Source organism: Chiloscyllium plagiosum, chromosome 13, assembly GCF_004010195.1.
Source record: "Chiloscyllium plagiosum isolate BGI_BamShark_2017 chromosome 13, ASM401019v2, whole genome shotgun sequence".
Lineage (NCBI taxonomy): Eukaryota > Metazoa > Chordata > Chondrichthyes > Orectolobiformes > Hemiscylliidae > Chiloscyllium > Chiloscyllium plagiosum.
The window spans coordinates 82,387,056-82,410,396 of record NC_057722.1 but is presented as its reverse complement, the minus strand read 5'-3'; the positions used below and the strand labels follow the sequence as shown (position 1 = coordinate 82,410,396).

Sequence of the window (23,341 nt, the reverse complement as noted above, 5' to 3'; positions counted from 1 at the left end):
ATTTTTAATAAAAAGCTTGAATTTAAACATTTTTGGAAATTTTTCAGAGCAGCTACCACCTCAGTTTTTAATGTTTATCACCAGTGGCATTCAACAACTCCTTCTGAAGTATGTTAGTGCCACCAGTTTAAATACTGCATCAAATCAATTTCAGATTTTAAAGCTTGGATGGTTTTTAAACTAAATCCAGTCTCTCTGAAGTCTGAGTGTAAACAGAAAATATAGAAGCTGTTGACTCTGTTTTTTAAAAAAAGAAATGTACATCAGTTTCTCTCTTTGCATCATTCAGTAGCAAGAGATTATAGAGCACATGTGGGTGTCCAGACTGCAGAGAACTTCCACAAGAGGGAACTGAGGAATGGCAAATATATTCCATACCTCAGTTAGAAATCCTTTTGTCTCAACTTATAAATTCTTGGCCAGACAGTGCAGCGATTAAGTATGTTTATATAACAGGTGTGGGTATACACACTGTGCAGCATAGTTTTGATATTACACATGCAATAAAGTATTGTACAGTTTAATCAAATTTTAATGTTTTATTATGGAAGACACATGCTGTGTAAACAAGCCAGTCAGCAGGACATCTGCAGAACATTGAACATATGCAGAATACAGCATTCATTGATCATCCTTTCCATCACCTGGTTAAAATTCTGCAGTAGTGGTATTGGTCAATGGAGGCATGAGTGCAAATGGACTGCTAGCTTTATATCACATTTGATTCTTCTATTCCACTGGCAACACTGTAAGCTAGGGCTGCTGGTTCACAAATAGAATTACTGGTGAAGGTCAATCCTACTGTTTTTCAAATCATTCAACACTTTACAAATTGTTTGAATCAATGTTCTGTTCATTTGCATGTGTCTTACTCATGTTCTAGAAATCATTGTAAAATATTATTGTGGTTTTGGAAGTCCCCATCCCCCACCTCCCTTCAGGTTTTTGATCAGTTTCCCTTGTGAAGGAAGCTTCACCAATCTGTACAATGTTGGATAGTGTGGTCATTCTATTCATTACACAAGATGGATATTGGTGAGCAAGTTTTGCCTAAACCTCATCTCTCCAGAAGGCGAATAAAAACGTCTGTGCAACAGCTGCCTGTTCTTTTAAATTTTTGTTCAAATTTGATTTCCACTGCCCTGCCTCAACATCCAAATCACAAATGAGAGGGAAAATGATTAACTTTAAAAATTACGCCATGCATCTTCTGCCTACCTCTGATATAAACTTCTAATTGACTATTATTTTCAGTCATCAGCAGTCTCCATGAGCCAGTACTAATTTAGTGAAGATAAAGGTGGTTTTACAAACCTTAGCTGCAGATCCAGAGTACAGTACAATGTAACGATTTGAAATTCTGTGTTAAAGGGAATTATAAAATAGGGAACAAAGAAATAGATGACCAACAAAGTACATACTTTGATTCTGTGTTCACAAAGGAGGACACAAATAAGATACCAGAAATGTTGGAGAACATGGGGTTTAGTGAGAGCGAGGGAATGAAGGAAATCTATATTTGTGGAGAAATAATGTGGGAGAAACTGCTAGGATTGAAGACATATAAATTCTCAGGGTCTGATAATCTACATTCCAGAGTGTTTAAGGAAATGGCCCTTATCTCTCCACGCTTCAGGCTCTCTGCCTTTATTCCTGATGAAGGTCTTTTGCCCAAAACGTCGATTTCGCTGCTCGTTGGATGCTGCCTGAACTGCTGTGCTCTTCCAGCACCACTGATCCAGAATCTGGGTTCCAGCGTCTGCAGTCATTGTTTTTACCTAGAAATAGGATGTGTTGAGAACCAACTTCCAAGATTCCCTGGTACAGATCCTATGGATTGGAGGGAATCTAATGTAACCCTACCATTTAAAAAGTGATATAGAGAGAAAACTGGGAATTATAGACCAGTCAGCCTGACATCTGGAATGGGGACAATGCTAAAACCATTATAAAAGATTCACGAGCAGAAGATTTGGAAAGCAAGGGCAGAATTGTACGGCCAGTGTGGATTTACAAAAGATGTATCATGCTTAACACTTTTACTGGAACTTTTTGAGGATTTAACTTGTAGAGTTGATCAGAGGGAGGCAGTGGATATGGTTTAATTAGATTTTCAGAAGGTTTTTTTTTTAACAAAGCCCCAAATAAGAGATTAATGTGTAAAATTAAAGCACATGAGATTGGAGGTAGTGTATTGAGGTGGATTGGCAGACAGGAAACTAAGTGTGGGAATAAATAGGTATTTTTCTGAATAACAAGTTGTGAATAATAGGGTACCAGAGGGATCAGTGCTAGGGGACCCCAGCTAGTCACAATATGTATTAATGATTTAAATGAGGAAACTAAAAGCAATATCTTCAAATTTGCAAAGTTAGAAGTCACATGACACAAGTTATAGTGCAACAGATTTATTTGAAATCTCAATCTTTCAAAGCTCTGCTCCTTCTTCAGGTGAATTGGAGGGAAGAACACAGGCACAACATTTATATACAGAGAGATAATGGCAAGATAATTCCAAGTAACTAAGGGTGTCAAAAGATAAGTATAAATAGTGCGAATGTATCTTTTGACACTCTTAATTACCTGGAATCGTCTTGGCATTATCTTCTTGACTATAGATTCTGTGCCCTCCACTTCAGCTGATGAAGGGGCAGCAATCTGAAAGCTTCTGATTTCAAATATATCCATTGGACTATCCGTTGCGTGACTTCTGACTTGGTCCACCCCAATCCAACACCAGCACCTCTACAACCAAATTTTCAGATGACACTAGGCTGGGTGGGAGGGTGAGCTGTGGGGAGGACGCAGGGATTGGAGCAGTGTGATTTGGATAGGCTGGGTGAGTGGGAAAATGCATGTGAGGAAGGCACATTGCTATCGAAATGGCTTTAAATTGAGAGAGAGGAATGTTCAGGGAGACCTCATTGTCCTTGTAAACCAGTCACTGAGACTAAACTTGCAGGTGCAGCAGACGAAGAGGACAAATGATATGTTGGTGTTCATGCTGAGAGGATTCGAGTACAGGAGCAGGGGTGTCCTGCTGCAATTGTACAGAACCTTGCTGAGACCACATCTGGAGCATTGTGTGGAGTTTTGCTTTCCTTAGCTGAGGAAGGACATTCTGGCTATGGAGGGATTGCAATGAAGATTTACCAGATTGGTTCCTGGGATGGCGGGATTGACATACGAGAGGTTGAATCCAGGTGGGATTGTATTCGCTGGAGTTCAGAAGAATGAGGGCATCCCATGGAAACCTATAAAATTCTATCAGTATTAGACAGGGTAATTGGAGGAAGGATGTTCCCATTAACTGGGAAGTCCAGAATCGGGGGTAACAGACGAGGGATATTCTTAAATGGGGTGGGCCATTTAGGTTAGCTTTAAATTAAGGGGGGGTAGATATAGGACTGATGTTAGGGGTAGGTTCTTCACTCAGCGAGTCGTTAGTTCATGGAATGCCCTGCCAGTAGCAGTGGTGGACTCTCCCTCTTTATGGGCATTTAAGAGGGCATTGGATAGGTATATGGAGGATAGTGGGTTAGTGTAGTTTAGGTGGGCTTGGATCGGCGCAACATCGAGGGCCCAAGGGCCTGTACTGCGCTGTATTCTTCTATGTTCTATGTTCTATGTTCTATGTTAGAGAGGAGGAAACGTTTCTCCATGCAGAGAGTGGGGAGCCTATGGAATTCTCTACCAGAAAAATGTCAAGGTCAAAACACTGAATGATTTTAAGAAGGAGTTGAACATAGCATTTGGAGGTAAAGGAATCAAGGATAGAGGGGAAAGGGGGAATAGGCTATTGATTTGGTTGATCAGCCATGATCATAACAAATGGTAGAGCAGGCTTGAAAGCCTGAATGGCATACACCTGTTCTAATTTTCAATGTTTCTACCATGAGTTACCTCATAAGGCACTTCAATGTATCTAAGCAGTGTAGACTCTTAATTATGAATGTACAAATAAGGAACAAGAATAGGTCACTCAGCCTTTTGAGCCCACTCTGCCTTTCAGTAAGATCACACCTGATTTGATTTTGACCTCAACCTTACATACCTGCATATCTCCAATAATCTTTCATCCTTGCACTATTTTTATGTACATCTACTGAAGGGATCCCATTAATTGTCTGAAAAACTTCCATAATATTTATTTCTCCAGTGAGACCTGATTGGAGGTCATTTTGACTTTGGTGATGGTATATAATGAATGGAATATTTTCCTATTCATGTTATCACAGGTTGGGGGCATCACTGTGAAGGCTAACATTGGTTGCCCATCCTCAATTGTCCTTGAACTGATTGGCTCTCCAGCCCATTTCAGAAAACAGTAAACTGTATTGCCGTCAATCTGGAGTTACATGTCAGCCAGACCAGGTAAGATCTCTGTCATAAAGTGAAATGAGTAAACTACATAAGTGTGTGTATAGCAATCTCCAGTAGCCGCATTATCGTTATTACAGAGACTGGCTTTAAGTTTCAAAGTTTACTAATTTAATTTATTTTCTACCAGTTGAGCCCATGTCCTCAGAGTGTTCACATGGATTACTGGATGACCAAACCAGTTACATTACCACAACATTCCCAGCATTCCATGTCTTCTCCCACATTGATCTTTGGGCCTTGTCTTTAACTATTTGATTTTACTTATATTATTTGCATGTGGCTCAAGTACGAATCCAAAAATTATTACTTACTGCATCTGCTCTTTAATTTGATCTCTAGTTAAAGCAACAGGTCAAACTAAGGCATTCAGGAGGACATTGAATGATTATTTGGACTAAAATGGTATTCAGTGCTATGGGAAAAAGGCAAGAGATTGACACGAGGGAATAGAAGCAGTGCAGGCGCGATGGGCCAAATGGCCTGCTTCAGCACTGTTACAATTCTATGATTCTGTGAAAACTAGTTTTCTCATGCTACTACTTTCCAGTAAATCCATGAATGATTTGTTCCACCAATAGGATGCTGTCTTCAATCCAAAAAGCATGTTTAGCCCCCAAGTGAATAGGGTTCAGTATCAGTGCGACATCACTTATGCAGATAATATGTCCAAATGACTGATGGACCTCGTCACTAATGTGTCCTATTGGCTGTTCGCAATGGGTAGTGTGCTCAGCCATCTAGTGCCTGCAAGCCTAAGAATAATATATCCACCATTTAATTTGATTCTGTTATTGGAGTGCAGGTTCATAGCTCCTTGAAAGTGGAGTTGCAGGTAGATAGGATAGTGAAGAAGGCATTTGGTATGCTTTCATTTATTGATCAGAGTTTTGAGTACAGGAGTTGGGAGGTCACGTTGCGGCTGTACAGGACATTGGTGAGGCCACTGTTGGAATATTGCATGTAATTCTGGTCTCCTTCCTATCGGAAAGATGTTGTGAAACTTGAAAGGGTTCAGAAAAGATTTACAAGGATGTTGCCAGGGTTGGAGGATTTGAGCTATGGGGAGAGGCTGAACAGGCTGGGGCTGTTTTCCCTGGAGTGTTGGAGGCTGAGGGGTGACCTTTTAGAGGTTTACAAAATTATGAGGGGCATGGATAGGATAAATAGACAAAGTCTTTTCCCTGGGGTTGGGGAGTCCAAAACTAGAGGGCATAGGTTTAGGGTGAGAGGGGAAAGATATAAAAGAGATCTATGGGGCAACTTTTTCTCACAGAGGGTGGTAAGTGTATGCAATGAGCTGCCAGAGGAAATGGTGGAGTTTGGTACAATTGCAACATTCAGAAGTTTTTGAATGGATATATGAATAGGAAGGGTTTGGAGGAATATGGGCCAGGTGCTGGCAGGTGGGACTAGATTGGGTTTGGATATCTGGTCGGCATGGACGGGTTGAACCAAAGGGTCTGTTTCTGTGCTGTACATCTCTATGACTATGAATTCAGACTGTGCTAAGAATTATATTGATAACCAATATAAGATGTGTCAGGTGTGCAGTATGATACATACGTATGTGCAAAAAGCTAAATATATCAGTACACAGGACTTTGCTATATGCAGGCAAAAGGGCTACATTGCACTTTCTTCACTGTATAAAAAAGGGTCATGTAAATTACCCATCTCTACTCCATTCACATACCTACACCTAGACTAATTAGAATTCACCTGTCTGATCTGAGACTGACAGTTTACTATTCCTATTGCGTCTCCATGACAATGATGACTCAAGCAATTAGCACCTTCTTCTCATCTTGCCTAGCCAAATGATGTAATTTCTGCTCCTATGTCTTATAGTCTTATATTGATCTTGCTTTTTTCACATTTGTTTCTTGTCTCCTTGTCATGTTTATTGTAAAATGAAAGGATTGCCTGCTTTCAGCAATTTTTGTCCCTAGCTGCTCATACTAGCTCTGCTGAATTTCCTTCTTAATTTAATCTAAGTGATTGGTATTGATGTAGACCATGACTCCCGGATTGTTCCTCTCTCACTCCAAGTTCCTCTGTAACTCTGAGATTCCTGAGTTAGGCAAAAAATGTAGTCTTTTGAACTCACACATTTGGCTGCAAAAATTAGTGTTGATCGTCTAACTATACTATCCCTACCATAATGTTTTCACAGACCCCACTTGAATGGGTCCCGACACCATGGTGTCATGGTCAATTTGTTTATCCTCCTTGCAGCACTCACTCTTGTCCACAATATTCCTAAAACCACATGTAGTTACTATGTGGAAGGTACACTGGTGTCCAGCAGTCCTCATACCCTACAGCTGCAACACATCATCTGACCTGCCATCTTGGTTGTGTTTAATTTAATTGGTTATGTTCCAAGTTAGAAATATCAGTTTCCTGCTGTCTTTGATTATAGAAAGTAGCTTAATAAGTTATGCTGTGAATTTAATGCTGTCTAACTAGAAGTGCTGAATTAGAACAAGAGAATGAGGAGATTAGAAAGTAAGACATTTGAAAAGAACAACAAAATCATACAAAAACTGTGATAAATACTGTCAAGTTTAAGTTGTTCCACTTGAATTTGCAAACTTATTTTTTATCTACAATATAATTAACATTTTATTTTAAACAACTATTCTAAATATTTTTAAATATCAGTGAGGAATGAATTAATATATCAAACCTCTATTTGAATAAGGAGCTAATATAATAAACAAAGTGATTTCAGAGTAGTCTATTAGAAGGCGGCTTCAATCAAACACATCCACAGCTATCCACATGCAAACCTTTCTTTTCAATGCCTGAAGCTTTTGAAGTGTTTCGGACTTCTACCACAGACTTACTTAGCTATTAATCCCACCTCATACAACAGTATGGTTGTCTAGGTACTTCTCTGTTTACACAACTTCTTTCAAACACTGTTTAGACTGGCTGGTGCTTGCCCCACCTTTCAAGAGTCCTGATCCATTATCCTTTTAAATGCAACAATAATGACCCACAACAGACAAACATTCACTCTGTGATCCCTTGAACAAACGAGAGGTTATCCACAAGAGTTGTTTCACAATGTTTCAATGTGGTAGGAAGATGCCAGAGTAAGTGACTAAAGAGCATTGCTTTTGTATTGAGGCTGCCTGACCTTTGCTAGACAGATATAGTGAGGATAAAAGTTCAAATCTTCTCTGAAAACAGACATGAATAAAATGTTTCAGAATGTATAAAAAACAGTAACTGTTCAACTGTACTAATGTTCAATGCTATTTTGACTATTTTAATCTTCCAAATGATCATAACTTTAAAAATTAGGAAATATTGAATGTTTGCTTCTTAGGTCATGGTTTTAACTCTATGTAAAGGAATGGGTTTAAGCACATAGTCTGCTTCTAAATGTGTACTGACAGTATTGTACCCAGTTTGATCTTGTTGGAACTCCCTCCTTCAATATCTCCAACTTATTACACATCTCTGCCATGGAACTGGGAATGTTTGAAGAGCCAAGGTGTAACACTCATGTCTTTGGGTCAAAAGGGTCATGGGTTCAAGCCTCACTCTGTAGATGTTCAGACATAATCCACACCGGCACTTCAGCAAAACACTGAGTGAGGGGCTTTCCATTTTGGGTGAAATATTAAATCAATACCTACGCTGGTGGATGTAGCCATTAAAAAAGTTGAGGGTTTCTCCAGATGTCATGGTGAATATTTATCCTTTATCTAACCCAACTGAAATGCAGCCTTTCTGGTCATGTCTCTCATCACTGTTTGTGAAATACTGTGGTCATACTTTTACAACAGTACCTCACTGCATGAAAGCACTTTGGGCCTTTTAAAATCATAAAAGGTGCTATGGGAATGCAAACCCTTTTCTTTCCTTTAAATATCTCCTCAAGACTTCGCTTTTGGACCATGTCATAGAGTCAAACAACATGGAAACAGACTCTTCAGTCTAACTTGTCTGTGTTGACCAGGCATCCCAATCTGACCAAGTCCCATTTGCCAGCACTTGGCCCATATCCCTCTCAACCCTTCCTATTTATGTATCCATCCAGATTCTTTTTAAATGTTGTAATTGTACCAGCTCCCACCACTTCCTCTGGCAGTTCATTCCATGCACACACCACCTTCTGCATGAAAAGGTTACCCCTTAGGTCCCTTTTAAATATTTCCCATCTCACCTTAAACCTACATCCTCTATGTTGGGACCTTGCAACTCTAGGGAAAAGACCTTGACTATTCATCCTATCTATGCCCCTCATGATTTAAATACCTCTATAAGGTCAACCCTGTGCCTCCAATTCTCTAAGGATAAAAGCCCCTGTCGATTCAACCTCTCCCTGTAACTCAAACCCTCTAATCCTGGCACCGTCCTTGCAAATCTTTTCTGCACCTTCTCAAGTTTAACAACATCTTTCCTGTGGAAGAGTGACCACTATTGTACACAGTATTCTAAAAGTGACCTCACCAATGTTCTGTACTGCAGCAACATGATGTCCCAGCTCCTACACTCAGAGTTCTGACCAATAAAGGTAGGTGTGCCAAATGGCTTCTTTGCGACCCTATCTACCTGCGACCAAACTTTCAAGGAACTGTGCATCTTCACACCTAGGTTTCCTTGTTCAGCAACACTCCTGTGGGCTTGACCATGAACTGTATAAGTCATGCCCTGATTTACCTTACCAAATCACAACACCCTCATGTTTATCCAAGTTAAATTCCATCTGCAACTCCTTGTCCCATGGTCTCATCTGATCAAGGATCCATTGTTCTCTGAGATAACTTTCTTCACTCTCAACTACACCATGTATTTTAGTGTAATCTGCAAACTTACTAACCATATATCCTATAAGCAAATTGAAAACATGTATGTAAATGATGAAACTCAGTAGACCCAATACCAATCAGTGGCACACTGCTGGTCACAGGCATCAAATTCAAAATGCAGTGCTTCACTACCATCCTCTGTCTCCTAAGTTCAAGCCAATTTTGTGTCTTTAGGCCTTTCTGCTAACTCTTGGAGGCATTATACAATTGCAAACAAATGAAGGGGTCAGTCCACAGACCAACCTCTGCAAAATCCACATCATTTGTTGACATTTCTACCACCTACAAATGGACCCCACCACCAGTGATATATTTCCCTCCCCATCCCTATCTGCTTTCCACAAAGATGATTCCCTCCGTTACTACCTGGTCAGGTCCACGCCCCCCAACAACCCACCCTCCCCTCCAGGCACCTTCCCTTGCCACCGCAGGAATTGCAAAACCTGCACCCACACCTCCACACTCACCTCCATCCAAGGCTCCAAAGGAGCCTTCCACATCCATCAAAGTTTCACCTGTACTTCAACACATGACATTTATTGTATCCGTTGCTCCCGATGTGGTCTACTCTACATTGGGGAGACTGGACGCCTCTACACAGAGCGCTTTAGGGAATATCTCTGGGACACCCGCACCAATCAACCTCACCTCCCCGTGGCTCAACATTTCAACTCTCCCTCCCACTCTGCCAAGGAAAAGCAGATCCTGGGCCTCCTCCATTGCCACTCCATCATCACCCGACGCCTGGAGGAAGAACGCCTCATCTTCTGCCTCGGAACACTTCAACCCCAGGGCATCAATGTGGACTTCACCAGTTTCCTCATTTCCCCTCACGCCAACTTACCCCAGATCCAACCTGCCAGCTCAGCACCATCCTCATGACCTGTCCTACCTACCAATCTTCCTTCCCACCTATCCGCTCTACACTTCGCTCCAACCTATCACCTTTATCCCCACCTCCATCCACCTATTGCACTCTTAGCTACCTTCTCCCCAGCCCCACCCCCTCCCATTTATCTCTCCACCCCCGAGGCTCCCAGCTTCATAGCTGATGAAGGGCTCATGCCCAAAACGTCGATTTTCCTGCTAATCGGATGCTGTCTGACCTACTGTGTTTTTCCAGCACCACTCTAATCTTGTCATAGACCACACATGTTCACTACATTGTTCTTATTCAATATCAGTAAAATTGCACGTTTCTTCCTCAAGGCTGTTTCCCCTCTGGTTGATTCCCCATAATTATAGGACCGAGAAAAGAAATCTTATTCATATTATCACATCTCACTGAAAAGGTTTCAGACCAATCTGGCCAAGGTGTCGGTCAATCCACAATCTGCTCTGAAAACTGTGACCATAGTAGATAAGAACATCAATGACCTTCCGAATCAAACACTCACAAAATTCTTTGAAAAATCATTTAGCCCTAACTCCCAATGTTAACAGATCCCTTACAAAACTGTCAAGAATCAGATTCAAATTAGCATCAAATCAGCTCTCCAATGTCAGCTACTCAAGTTATGTCCAATCCATTCATTAGTTTTTGAGAAATATTGCTTACAAGCACACCAACAAAGCAAAAACATTGTCTCTGAGCAGGAGAGATAAATATTCTTGTTGATGTCATTAAAAGAGATAAGGCAGAACAAATCCCTACTCAAGTCAAGCCGAAAGGAAAGTAGTTTACTTTGGGTCAGGCTAGTAGTGTGTCTAATGAAAGTGCAAACCATTGATCCAGTGATCAATTCTTTCAGCCAGAAATAAGGTTTGCTGCACACTGGATATGGTGATTAAAAAAAATGAACAAAAAGAATTCCTTTAATATTAATGGTCATATGAAAACAAAGAGTAACTGTTATTATCCCAAGATGAAGAAAAACATTCACTTCTCCAAAATGACGATTTTCGGCCCAGAATTTACTCAATTTTTAATGCAACAACAGTGTAAGAGCTAAGTAAGGCTGCTTTACTAAAGAAATTTTCATTTAAGTAACTTACTTAATGTTATGCTAGTGCAAAGAATAAAGAACAAAAATCTACAGCCCAGGAACAGGTCCTTCGGCCCTCCAAGCCTGAGCCGATCCAAATTCACTGTCTAAACCTGTCGGTCAATTCCTAAGCATTTGTATCCCTCTGCTTCCCAACTACTCATGCATCTGTCCAGATGCATCTTAAATGAATCTACCGTGCCTGCCTCTACCACCTCTGCTGGGAACGCGTTCCAGACGCCCACCGCCCTCTGTGTGAAGTACTTGCCACTTGTATCCCCCTTAAACTTTCTACCTCTCAGCTTGAAAGCGTGACCTCTCATTATTGAATCCTTCATCCTGGGAAAAAGCTTGTCTCTATCCACCCTGTCTATACCCTTCATGATTTTGTAAACCTCAATCAGGTCCCCCCTCAATCTCCTTTTTTCTAATGAAAATAAACCTAAACTAACCTATCTATTTCTATATAGGGACATCTTTGATTATTTTTTGTCACCCCCAAGTTACCTTCAAAACTGCTCCATTTTGCTCATTAATATAATTCCACATAAATGAAAATAATTAGAGAAAACAAATTACTGTATTTATCGAGAGGCAACATCCCGCTGGCCTTTAACATTAACTCTGTTTCTTTCTTCACGGATGTTGCCAGATCTGTTAAGTATTTCCAACACTTTCTGTTTTCCTAACTATATTTATGTTCGGTTTCAATGAGTGTAAATTTCTCTCACTGATACATGTATTTGGTCAAAGTGGTGTCAGTCTCAATGCACTAACACATGTTCAGAAACATAAAGTTGCTCAAAAATTTTGCAATTGGCTTACCCCTGTTCTTTGTAAAGAGAAAAAGAGTTGAAGAGTGATATGCTATGCACAAAAGCTCTTTACATGTACATGATCACCCCTAACGGTTACAACATTTCATGTTGGCTTCCATTTCATGTGGTGTAGCCAAATTTCGTCCAACAAGAAACTTCAATGGTTAGCTTTAGGAAACCACCCACCACCCCCCAACCCTGCCCCAAGATTTCCCCAAGACGTACACCCTTCTAGTATTGTCCTTTGTAAAGACTACATTCTGCTGGGACTGTTAGGCTGCAGAATCATCCAATTTATGTTTAGGGATTCCACTTCCTTTCTTTTGTATCTAAACAAATTTCCTTTCCAAATAAATGCTTTGATCCACAAAATCCTTGCCAAATTGGAAAAGGTTATGGGAAAAAGAAAAATGTTCAATGTGTGATATCATCTTGGTAGCATTGCACATGCAAGTCGTGGAGATTTAGTACAGACAAGGTAATGTCAACAGCATAGAATACATTAAACAATTTAATTTTAAGAGTGTTTTAAACTTTTTCCTTTCATTTATAGTAACGTTTAAGATTTCTAAAGTTATCACCATTCTACAGAAAAATGGTGATAGCTGTTTCTAATTCTCTTCCACAAATTGCATTTGGTGCAAGACTCGTTGTTAATTTAAATGTGATAGACTTATATTTTGTGAAGGTAAAAACAATGACTGCAGATGCTGGAAACCAGATTCTGGATTAGTGGTGCTGGAAGAGCACAGCAGTTCAGGCAGCATCTGAGGAGCAATAAAATCGACGTTTTGGGCAAAAGCCCTTCAAGCAGAGGTCATAAGGAATATGGGCCAATGACAGATCTGTGGAGTTAGGCCACGGATCAGCCAAGATCTCATTGAATGGCAGAACAGGCCCAAGGGGCTGAGTGACCTACTCCTGTTCCTATGTTCCTGTCATTAATTGCATAATGTCACATGGGATTCTTTTCTGATAAACTTACTTATCTGAAAAATAAATCTAAAAACTTCAAGTAAAAAGTGAAACATTGTATATTATGAAGTTAGCACAAAATGAGTTGCTGATAACAGGTTCTCCCTGACTGACAATAAATCCAAAGGGACTGCGTAAATACCGGCAAGTGTTCAACCAAGTCATCTCTCGCTGATATCACCCATTGAAATTTGTAGGTTTCAGCAGGAAATATCATAAGTAATTGGTACTTGAAAGTGTGGGTGACATTTAGCCAGCCTCTCAGCACCCCTCCCCCAACCTGAAGAAATAACAGCTGCCATTTACCAAGCCAGAAAAGGACCACGATTTAAGGAAGGTAGTAAGGACAAGCCAGGGAACTATAGACCAGTGAGCCTGATGTCGGTTGTGGGCAAGTTGTTGGAGAGACTCCTGAGGGACAGGACGTACATGTATTTGAAAAGGCAAGGACTGATTAGAGATAGTCAACATGGCTTTGTGCGTGGGAAATCATGTCCCACAATCTTGATTGAGTTTTTTGAAGGAGTAACAAAGAGGATTGATGTGGGCAGAGCAGTAGATGTGATCGATATGGACTTCAGTAAGGCGGTCGACAAGGTTCCTGGTTAGCAAGGTTAGATCTCACGGAATACAGGGTGAACTGGCCATTTGATACAGAACTGGCTCAAAGGTAGAAGACAGGGTGGTGGTGGAGGGTTGTTTTTCAGACTGGAGGCCTGTGACCAGTGGAGTGTCACAAGAATTGGTGCTGAGTTCACAGCTTTTCATCATTTATAAAAATGATTTGGATGTGAATATAAGAGGTATAATTAGTAAGTTTGCAGACGATACCAAAATTGGAGTTGTATTGGACAGCAAAGAATGTTGTTTTGGATTACAAAGGGATCTTGATCAGATGGGCCAATGGGCTGAGGAGTGGCAAATGGAGTTTAATTTAGATAAATTTGAGGTGCTGCATTTTGGAAAAGCAAATCTTAGCAGGACTTATACACTTAATGGTAAGGTCCGAGGGAGTGTTGCTGAACAAAGAGACCTTGGAGTAAAGGTTCATAGCTCCTCGAAAGTAGAGTCACAGGTAGATAGGATAGTGAAGAAAGCATTTTGAATGTTTTCCTTTATTGGTCAGAGTTTTGAGTACAGGAGTTGGGAGGTCATGTTGCAGCTGTACAGGACATTGGTTAGGCCACTTTTAGAATATTGCATGCAATTCTGATCTCCTTCCTATTGGAAGTATGTTGTGAAACTTGAAAGGGTTCAGAAAAGATTTACAAGGATTTTGCCAGGGTTGGAGATTTGAGCTATAGGGAGAGGTTGAATGGGCTAGGGCTGTTTTCCCTGGAGCATCAGAGGCTGGGAGACCATATAGAAATTTATAAAATCATAAGGGGCATGGTTAGGCAAGGTCTTTTCCCTGGTATGGGTGAGTCCAGAACTAGAGGCATAGGTTTAGGGTGAAAGGGGAAAGATATAAAAGAGACCTAAGGGGCAACTTTTTCACACAGAAGGTGGTGTGTGTGTGGAATGGGCTGCCAGGGGAAGTGGTAGAAGCATTTGAATGGGTTTATGAATAGGAAGGGTTGGAGGGATATGGGCCGGGTGCTGGCAGGTGGGACTAGATTGACTCTATGACTCTATTCCCCACCCAGATTGGAGATGGTACTATGGAAAGTATTCTTTTGCACCATAGGTTACTCTGTAATATTTGAAGACAATTTGCACCTTTAACTTTGTAAATCAATCTGGCTTAGCCCACAGATGCCCCTGAGACATCTCCCTCTTTGGCCAAAACACCTGGATCCAATGTCCAGAAAGAGGTGAGACCTCTGTGGGTAGATTCCAGCTAAATTTAGACCAGGAATCCACTTGATTTACTGTCTTTACCAAAAAAAAAACAAAACTCAAGCTCATGCAATGCCTTGTAGGTAAAACCAGGACTTCATTTCTGAGAATTAGTCATTTTCTGTGAAAACCACCGACTCTACATCTGGGTGAACTTTGACATTTATAGTGGGTATCTGCCTCATTAGTTGCTTAATAAGCATTGAAGGATAATTATTGGTGGTGTGTGGTGATTGGTTGATATCTTTTCATTATGGCTCATGAAATCACTTTCATGGGACTTCCATATTTCAAAACCTTACATTCCAAAATGTCATTGCTAAATCCTTCCTATTGGATGTAGAAGATTCAATCCTCCCCTTTTTTTGAAGGAAAAGGGAATTTTGACTCCAGAGTTCTTTCGTTAATTGATCCATTTGATGATCTGATGGTGGCATTGGGAAAATGCAGGAACTTTGCTGCATAAAGGAAATTACTGAAAATTGTTGAATTTGCATCTCTATTGACTGTGATTAAATCAAATGTGAAGTACTGCAATATTAGACTATTTTGTTTCTGCATCAACAATGCATGTCATAATCAGATACTTAATAACATAAGAACTTGGCATTTCAGCCCTCGACCCTGCTCCTCCATTTGATAAGATCATCTCAGCCACAATTCCATATCCTGCCTGCTCCCCATAATCCAGTCATCATTAGCCTCCAGAGAAAGCCATTCCTTTGCTTTGTTCAGTGGCAATATATTAATTCAACCTGTGACCATTAGGTTCTCTTACAAAGTTCAATCTTCAGCCAAAACAAAGGAAAGGTTTTGTTTCTTTTTTTTAGTAGAAGATCAGAAAGACCATTTTTCAGCCTCACATATGTGTGGAAATAACTCATATATCCAAATAAAAGTGAATATATTCGCACACCAACAATTTGATAGACAAATGTGATGGTCAAGACTGGGTGGCTGTGTATATAAAACTGTTTCACTGTATTCTATAGGACTGACTCTAAGATCAGCAAATCCTCTTCAAACAAAACTTGGTTGCTTCACTGAAATTTATTATCCAACATCAAAATATTTGTATCATTTTCCTCACAAACTGGTATGAAGTTTCCAACAAAAAATGCCTCCCGTATTTACAATCATTCAATATTTGGTGAAAACGAGCATTTAGGTTTAAATTGAGATTAAGTTGTGACGACTTGAAAACACTGTCAATTGCGTGGTTTATTCTGATGATGATGAGAGAGAACATTCATACAGGGATTTGCTTGAAGTACAGTGGCACTTGAGTTGTAACAACTGTATAACAGAAGCTCACACAAAACGACTCCACTAAAAGATTACAATTTAGAAATCATTGAAAAGCTTTTAGAAGCTCAGTCTTTGTAGATTCTCGTTGGCGCTCTCCAGATAGAAAGAAGATGCCCCCATCACAACACTATCTCAACCAACACACAATTCAGTGAAGATTATTTAAAGATTAAAATGAATTTAATTCAAAGATTGTAAAAATGTTTCCAAGCCACTAACCTTCCTGACCTAGAAATATATGACATTTCCTTCATTATTGTCAGATTGAAATCTTGTAACTCACTCCCTATCAGCACTGATGATGTCCCTGTACCTAGCAGTGATACACAAAGGCACTCATCAACACCTACTGCAGAACAATTAGGAGTAATAAATACTGACCAAGCTAATGGCACTCACTTTTCATCAATGAATAAAACATTTTTTTTCTGTATGTGATCAATTCTGACCTGTTTAAAATGACCACACAAATTGATCTAAATCCATTTGTAGGTATACACAAAACTGGGAGAATTTTTGTTTCCTGCAAAAATGTACCTTATATATTTAAATTACATTTACACAATGTTTATTCCATATTATTAGTTTTAAAGAACAGAAGACACTGCCTATGTTTCCTGACTCTATCAGATTGTACATTGAGCAGAAAGGAAAGTGATACCAGGTGAGCTGCTCCTTCAGTGAGCCAGTACAGGTACAAGACACCTCCTCCTGCGCTGTAACTATTGCATTCTATTCTAAAATTTCTATCACTGATTATTTGTTCGATGCAGGAGTTGTTCTGGTGGTCTCTTCCCTGCATCATGCCACATGTAGGCACTACACTGTAAATGCAAGTGTCTGGGTCATTAGTGTCTGAAGCTAAACAATACACTTAATGGTGATACAAACTGTATATATTAGAACATATTCGTTCTAAAAATCTATAGTGACAAATTGAGATTAGTATAGGGTGAAATTCTTGCATTACTGAATGTATTTGAAGAGTGAAAAGCTTCAGAAATTAGATAAAACTGATGCCCAACAGTGTAGCGCTAACAGTTCTTAGGTCAGACTCTGTGCCTTATATCTCAGTCTTGCTCCCAAACTGTTGAATGTAAGTCATGCTAGCAATGAGAGCGCTGAATCGTTGGAGACTGGTCTTGAACTCCACATACTGTAATTGTTTCTAGTGCATATACAAAATAAAGTGTTCATTTTCGGACACACTTACATTTCATTTTGGTCAGCTGAGTGTATGTGTAACGATCTGTGCTGTAGTTCCGAGGAATTTAGCAGTACACTTCCTGTTTGCCCATTGTAGATTGTGGACTTTATTTCCACAGACATATATTCCATGCATTAAACATTACAGCTTTGGCCCAAGTTGGCAGATCCTAAGATTTGAAATTCCAAAGCATGTGCAGGGGTTGCTGATGGAGTTAGCCTGACAACGTTACACAATTAGAGTGGCGCTGGAAAACACAGCAGGTCAGGCAGCATCCGAGGAGCAGGAAAAATAGACGTTTCGGGCAAAAGCCCTTCATCCGGAAGGTCTTGCTGCTCCTCGGATGCAGCCTGACCTGCTGTGCTTTTCCAGCACCACTCTGAATTTGACTCTAATCTCCAGCATCTACAGTACCCACTTTCGCCTGAAGTTAGACAGTACAGAGAAATAAGAAATTTCCCATTGTCTGTCCAGCCAGGAATAAGTCCCCGAGGACATTTGGTTGTGTGTGATCATACAGAGGTGTTGGAAAGCTCTCGTGACAAAACTATCTTCCGGTTCACAATATTCCCATTTTATCCATCCAACTAATGGAACCTGCAGTTAGAATTGGCAACATGGAAACAGATTATTTCCACTAGATTCCCTTTGATCGTGCCCTGTATAAGGGAGCCGTCCTGGGATCATTGTCCTCCTTTTTGCTTGAAGTTTTGGACCACTGTGATTTTCTATTTAGGATTAAGTTAGTTCCAAGATTTCATGATCAACTTGTTTTAAATCACTTTGGTCTCAGAGAGACCCCACTTTCCTTCTCAAACATATTGGTTGTGTGTAGAATAACGATGGCTATACCATTTCGGGCAATCTCACCGCCGACCGTGCTCACGGAGACACGAATCGCTGCCACTCTCCGCAAAGCAATTCCTGCGAATCGGCAGGAGCCCTCTCGAAGGGGAACGTACTCACAGTCCGTCAGCCTGTCCGATGTTTCCAACGCACATTTTAAAAGCTAACAATTTAATTGCTTCTAGTTCTTATTTTGCAAACCATTTTTTTTGGTGAAATTCGCGATGGGCCGGGAGCGAGATAGAGAGGCTGGTCAGAGAATGTTCGATTGACGACATTGTACATCATCCCTACTCCTCAACTGACTTTCTCCTGGTGTTTGGGCCCTGGGACATGCCGCTACAAATTAATCCTATACCTTGATGGAGAAAAATACAAAACACTGCTCTCAGCTCAAAAGGAAACTCCAGAGAAAGGCCCCAATGTTGACCCAGGAATATGAAAGTCGCCAGTGAAGGGAAACTTTTCACAATCCCTGTGATGTTTTCGCTCTGTCCCTTATAATCGCAAGGAGTTTCTTACAAGAAAAACAAATCACTACGAAATTGCATTAATCGCTGCCTTGCCGAGCTGGGACATTTCCACTAGAAATGGGTGAATAATTTATCCGCAATAATTGCAGTAATATTTGAGGGCCCGGACTCCCCCTGGATCAGAGTGAGAGAAAGGGGCACATTATAGTGGGGAAACAGCACCCGGCCCCATTAACCGGCCCGGCCCCATTACCCGGCCCAGTCCCATTACCCGGCCCTGCCCCATTACCTGGCCCCGTCCCATTACCCGGCCCGGCCCCATTACCTGGCCCTGTCCCATTACCCGGCCCGGCCCCATTACCCGGCTCAGTCCCATTACACGGCCCAGTCCCATTACCCGGCCCGGCCCCATTACCCGGCCCAGTCCCATTACCCGGCCCTGTCCCATTACCCGGCCCTGTCCCATTACCCGGCCCTGCCCCATTACCCGGCCCTGTCCCATTACCCGGCCCGGCCCCATTACCCGGCTCAGTCCCATTACCCGGCCCGGGCACACAGCATGTACCCGCTGGCTCACTGTTGCACGGTTTGCCCTCAGTGGAAGCTCTCTGTTGGTTCCTGCTCTCCCCGGGTTCCCGGTGAGGCAGACAGACAGTAGAGCACCTGGGGGTCGGGGTAATGGCAGCAAGTGGGTCCCCACAGCCATGTGGAGCACAGAGTGCGGGGTGGGGGGAATGAGACAGTAAGGATCAGGGGCTGCTCTCATTAAACTCCGCATTGTGTTGGGAAGCATCCCCCTCTCCCCTCCCTCCCCTCCCCCCCGCCCCCCACTGCCCCTGGCTGGGAGTGGGGTTGACAGTGAGACAGACCCGGGGTGTATCTGAGCCAGGACCCCTGCCTCCTGCCTTTGAGATCACCATAATGAGATGCTGAAGCTTATAAAAGAGGTGAAATAATTTTAAACACAGACACACAATGAGTTTATTTATTTAGAAAGTAGTTAAAAGTAGTCTGGGGATTGGAATATTCCGTGTTGACATTGCACAGGGCTGGCTTCTCGCCAGGCACCATCCCAAGGGAAAAGCCAATGGACAGGGAACCAACCCCTCTCTCATTGCCCGGGACTTGATGGAAATCGGTATCTGCCCCCGCCAGGGGCTAGTGGGGAACGGGAGGTGGGGTTTGTAGCTGGACAGCCCAGACCCTTCCTGCTCCCTCACACTGAGAGCCCGAGGCCTGGGGCGGTCAGTCTGCGCTGCAGCTGCCGCTGTGCTCTCCTGCATTTCCCGGTTTCTCTCGGGAATTTCCCCACCCCGGGTCACAGATTCAGCCCCCGCTCCCCTTCCCGGCTGAGTCACAGTGATCTACTTTGGGAGGACACATCACAACCCGGACAGAATTAACTTTCAAACACACCGGGAGATGTTTTAAAATCACCGCTCACAGAGTATTTTGCAAATTACAAGATTAAATTATTTTAAAAAAAAAACATCTGTCGCAGTTTCGCTTGTGGATTGTTTTATCAGTTTTCCATCATCTCCATCCCTCCTTAATTCTTGAACATGAAGCAAAATAACGAAAGGTTTTATTTTAAATTTATTGTAGGCCAAAGATTTCAGCAATGTCATATGTTTTATTTTAAAGAGATTGGGAATGATGTGTTGGGGGGGGGGTTAATGTTGATATCTGCAAACCCCCCCCCCCTCCCCACACACACACACACACGCCCACACACACACACATCCCCGTCCTTGGACACTGTAAGATATGAATCCAGTTTCGGGGACACATTTCCGGCCCGCGCTCTGTGCGGGGAAATAATGTGCAGTGTAGAATTTGCACTCAGCTCTTGGCCTGCAGCAGAGTGACCTTACACTCTAAAACCAGACAGACAGGGGGGTGGATCGGGACAAACATTGGGAGACTGCTCCCCGGCTCTGACCAATACAAATCAAACCGTCCTCATTCAGAGAGAACCCACTCCACATGATGCAAGAAATTGCAAACGTCTTGAGAATAATTGTAGCTGTTTATAAATAAAAAAACTAAACCTCTCCCTTCACCTTGAACTAAAGGGAAAACATTGCCCTGTATAAGGTACCGAGTTGTAACTTGTGCGGAATCAGAGATGGGACCAAGCGGTGGTTCACTCCCAACCGGGACCTAAAGGCATGTGGCCTGGAGTGTCTCATCTTCAAATCAAAATTACAGGCACATGCCCGTTTACCAGATTGTTAACCAAGAGCGGAAAGGTTCAGATACTTTAATTCGAAAGTTTCCTCTTGAATGTTTTATCGTGAATTTACAAAATGCACCGATTACTCACAAGTCCGATGCGCCAAATATTGTTTAGCTTTTATGTAATCGATTCAGTTTGAATTAATACCCGTTTTTTTTTAAATGCACAGTTCCAAAAGACATTTCAGTGAAAGGCTTTCAGCAGCGAGCAGCCAGTCACAGTCAGCTCCAACTGCCAGGCAGCAAAACCCCAAAGCAGTTCGAGTTCAGGTCGGCAACAATACGGGCTCTCTCAGAGCCCAGGGTCGGAACTAGCTGCAGCCTGTTGCGGTTCAGGGGACTGGGGTGTTGTGTGTCTGTGTGTGTGAGGAGGGAGTAGGAGGATGGGGAAACCCGGAATAATAGGAGACTGAATTGGTGCTGAATTCAAAATAGCCGCCGAACGACGGTGTGTGCGAAAGCCGAACTGAGAACTTCAAATACATCGCCAGGTACTGGAGAGGAACAATCTCCCACAACATCCAACTCATCGCCACGTCAAATATATCCTCACTCTGTTTTCATTTCACCCAAAAACCAGGACAGCAGCCCTGCATCACAGTCCCCTGCCAATACCCCACAGAGGACAATTAAAATATAACAAAACATTCTGATCAGGAGCGCTGCGGCTTTCTGATTTCCTATCTTACATTTACATTGGTGTACTGTCCATTTTTATATGAGAATATGGTTAACGCTGAACCGTGCGTTAGCTTCGGAACACAGCGAAAAAAATGATTTAAGACAGATGATACCGTTGGGAAGTTTTTGTAAAAATCGCGATGAAGTGAAAGCCTTCCCACAAACTACACACTGCAGTCTGACTCAAACAGAAAAACCAAACTCAGAGAAAACAAATCATTAATAATTACAAAACCTAAATAGTGTGCGGTTTTCGGAAGTTGGAGGTTACGTTGTATTTTTGCATTCACAATTTAAATAATTTTGCTGTTACCAGCTGCTGAAAAAACAGTGTATTGTTTTCGAAATCCTATATACACCGAGATGAAATTACTACACAATTACTCAGCGTCTCTGACTAGTTTAAGATGGTCATTTCCTAATCAGAATTATCTTCAGAAAAGTGACAAGTTTGCCGACACAGTGGGGGACCCTAAACAACTTGTCAATTCACCGGTCATGTTCAAGACGCATTATTAGACACATTTAGAAAAGATATGTCTGTAGTTATCAGTTCCAGAGAAGATTGATCCTCCCTAAATTTGCTAAAAGGATAGTGAGCACGTGAAAGATTAGCTGTGACTTAAATTTGAGGCCATGTGAAGGAGACGGTGTTGGACCCGGGTGACAAGGTCAGAAGTCAGGTTGTAGTCCAAAGGGTTTCTTTGAAATCACAGGCTTTCTGAGCACCGCTCTCAAACAAACCTGTTGGGCTAAAATCTGGGGTCGTGTGACTTCTGACTTAAATTTAAGGAAGAGAGAATCTGGCCAGAGGGTCGGGTCTTCAGTGAAGGGCGGCTTGAAGAGGATTTGTAGGAACCTATTTGTCAAGAACAAACGGTGGTGACAGAAAGGCCGTGAAGGAGAATACTGTGGGAAGTTGCAACCCAATTCTTTCCTCAATAAAACGTCTTTGTGAAATCACTTGCCGCGTAAGTGCTTTTTGTGACACTAGCGCATGTCCAGCTCCTGCAGGCTTCCCGCGCGGCGCTTTCGCCTTTTATTTTCCCGCGAAGTTAAATCGCTGCCTTTCAGAAAGTGCAAAACACAAACTTGTTGTGGATTTGGGAAATCGTACGCCGTCTAACTCGGTGATCAATAGACCAGAGCTAAGTGTCAGAAAGCCTTCCGGGCGGGCTCTGAAACACACTCTGTAAACGGGCAGCTGTTGTAGCTCTCTCTCGTTTACCTCTTTGCTGTTAGTCCTGGGCAGACAGCAGAGAACTCACCTGCCCCCCTAGCGCGGGCAAGACAGTAACTCCACTAACTCTGTGCCCCAAATTAGCCGCTTTCATTGCAGACTCAACATGAAGCTGTTGGGAAATTGTTTAATTACATTGCAGGTACAGCGGCTCAAACATGTCGCTTTTCTTAAACAAATCCCCTTTTAACCAGCTTTCAGTTCTATATCATACGCTTGATTCGCTTTACAAAAGAAACTAGTTTTAAAAGGAACTGGCCACATGCTCACTAGTGGGAATGTGATGCCAACAATTACTTGGAAGCACGTTTTCAATGTTAGGGCTGTCTAAGATGTTAACCAGAGGAGCTCGGAATTTTCCCAGTCAATCGTTACCGAATATCAACGCGACAGTAGCACGGTCAATCTGTTTATCGCGACTTGGTGCTGGGAGAAAGCTACTGCAAACCTGAGGCACACAGAGACACAGATCCCCCCCCCCCCCCCCCCCACACACACACACACACAGTCTCTGACACACAC

General features: G+C 42.0%; 1 protein-coding gene across 7 annotated transcripts in view; it reads right to left on the bottom strand.

Moving 5' to 3' along the window:
• The window catches only part of mecom (MDS1 and EVI1 complex locus), a 1,133,356-nt gene that overhangs the window by 1,109,021 nt on the left and 994 nt on the right, over nt 1–23,341 (bottom strand). The gene's annotated exons all lie outside the window — the stretch shown is intronic.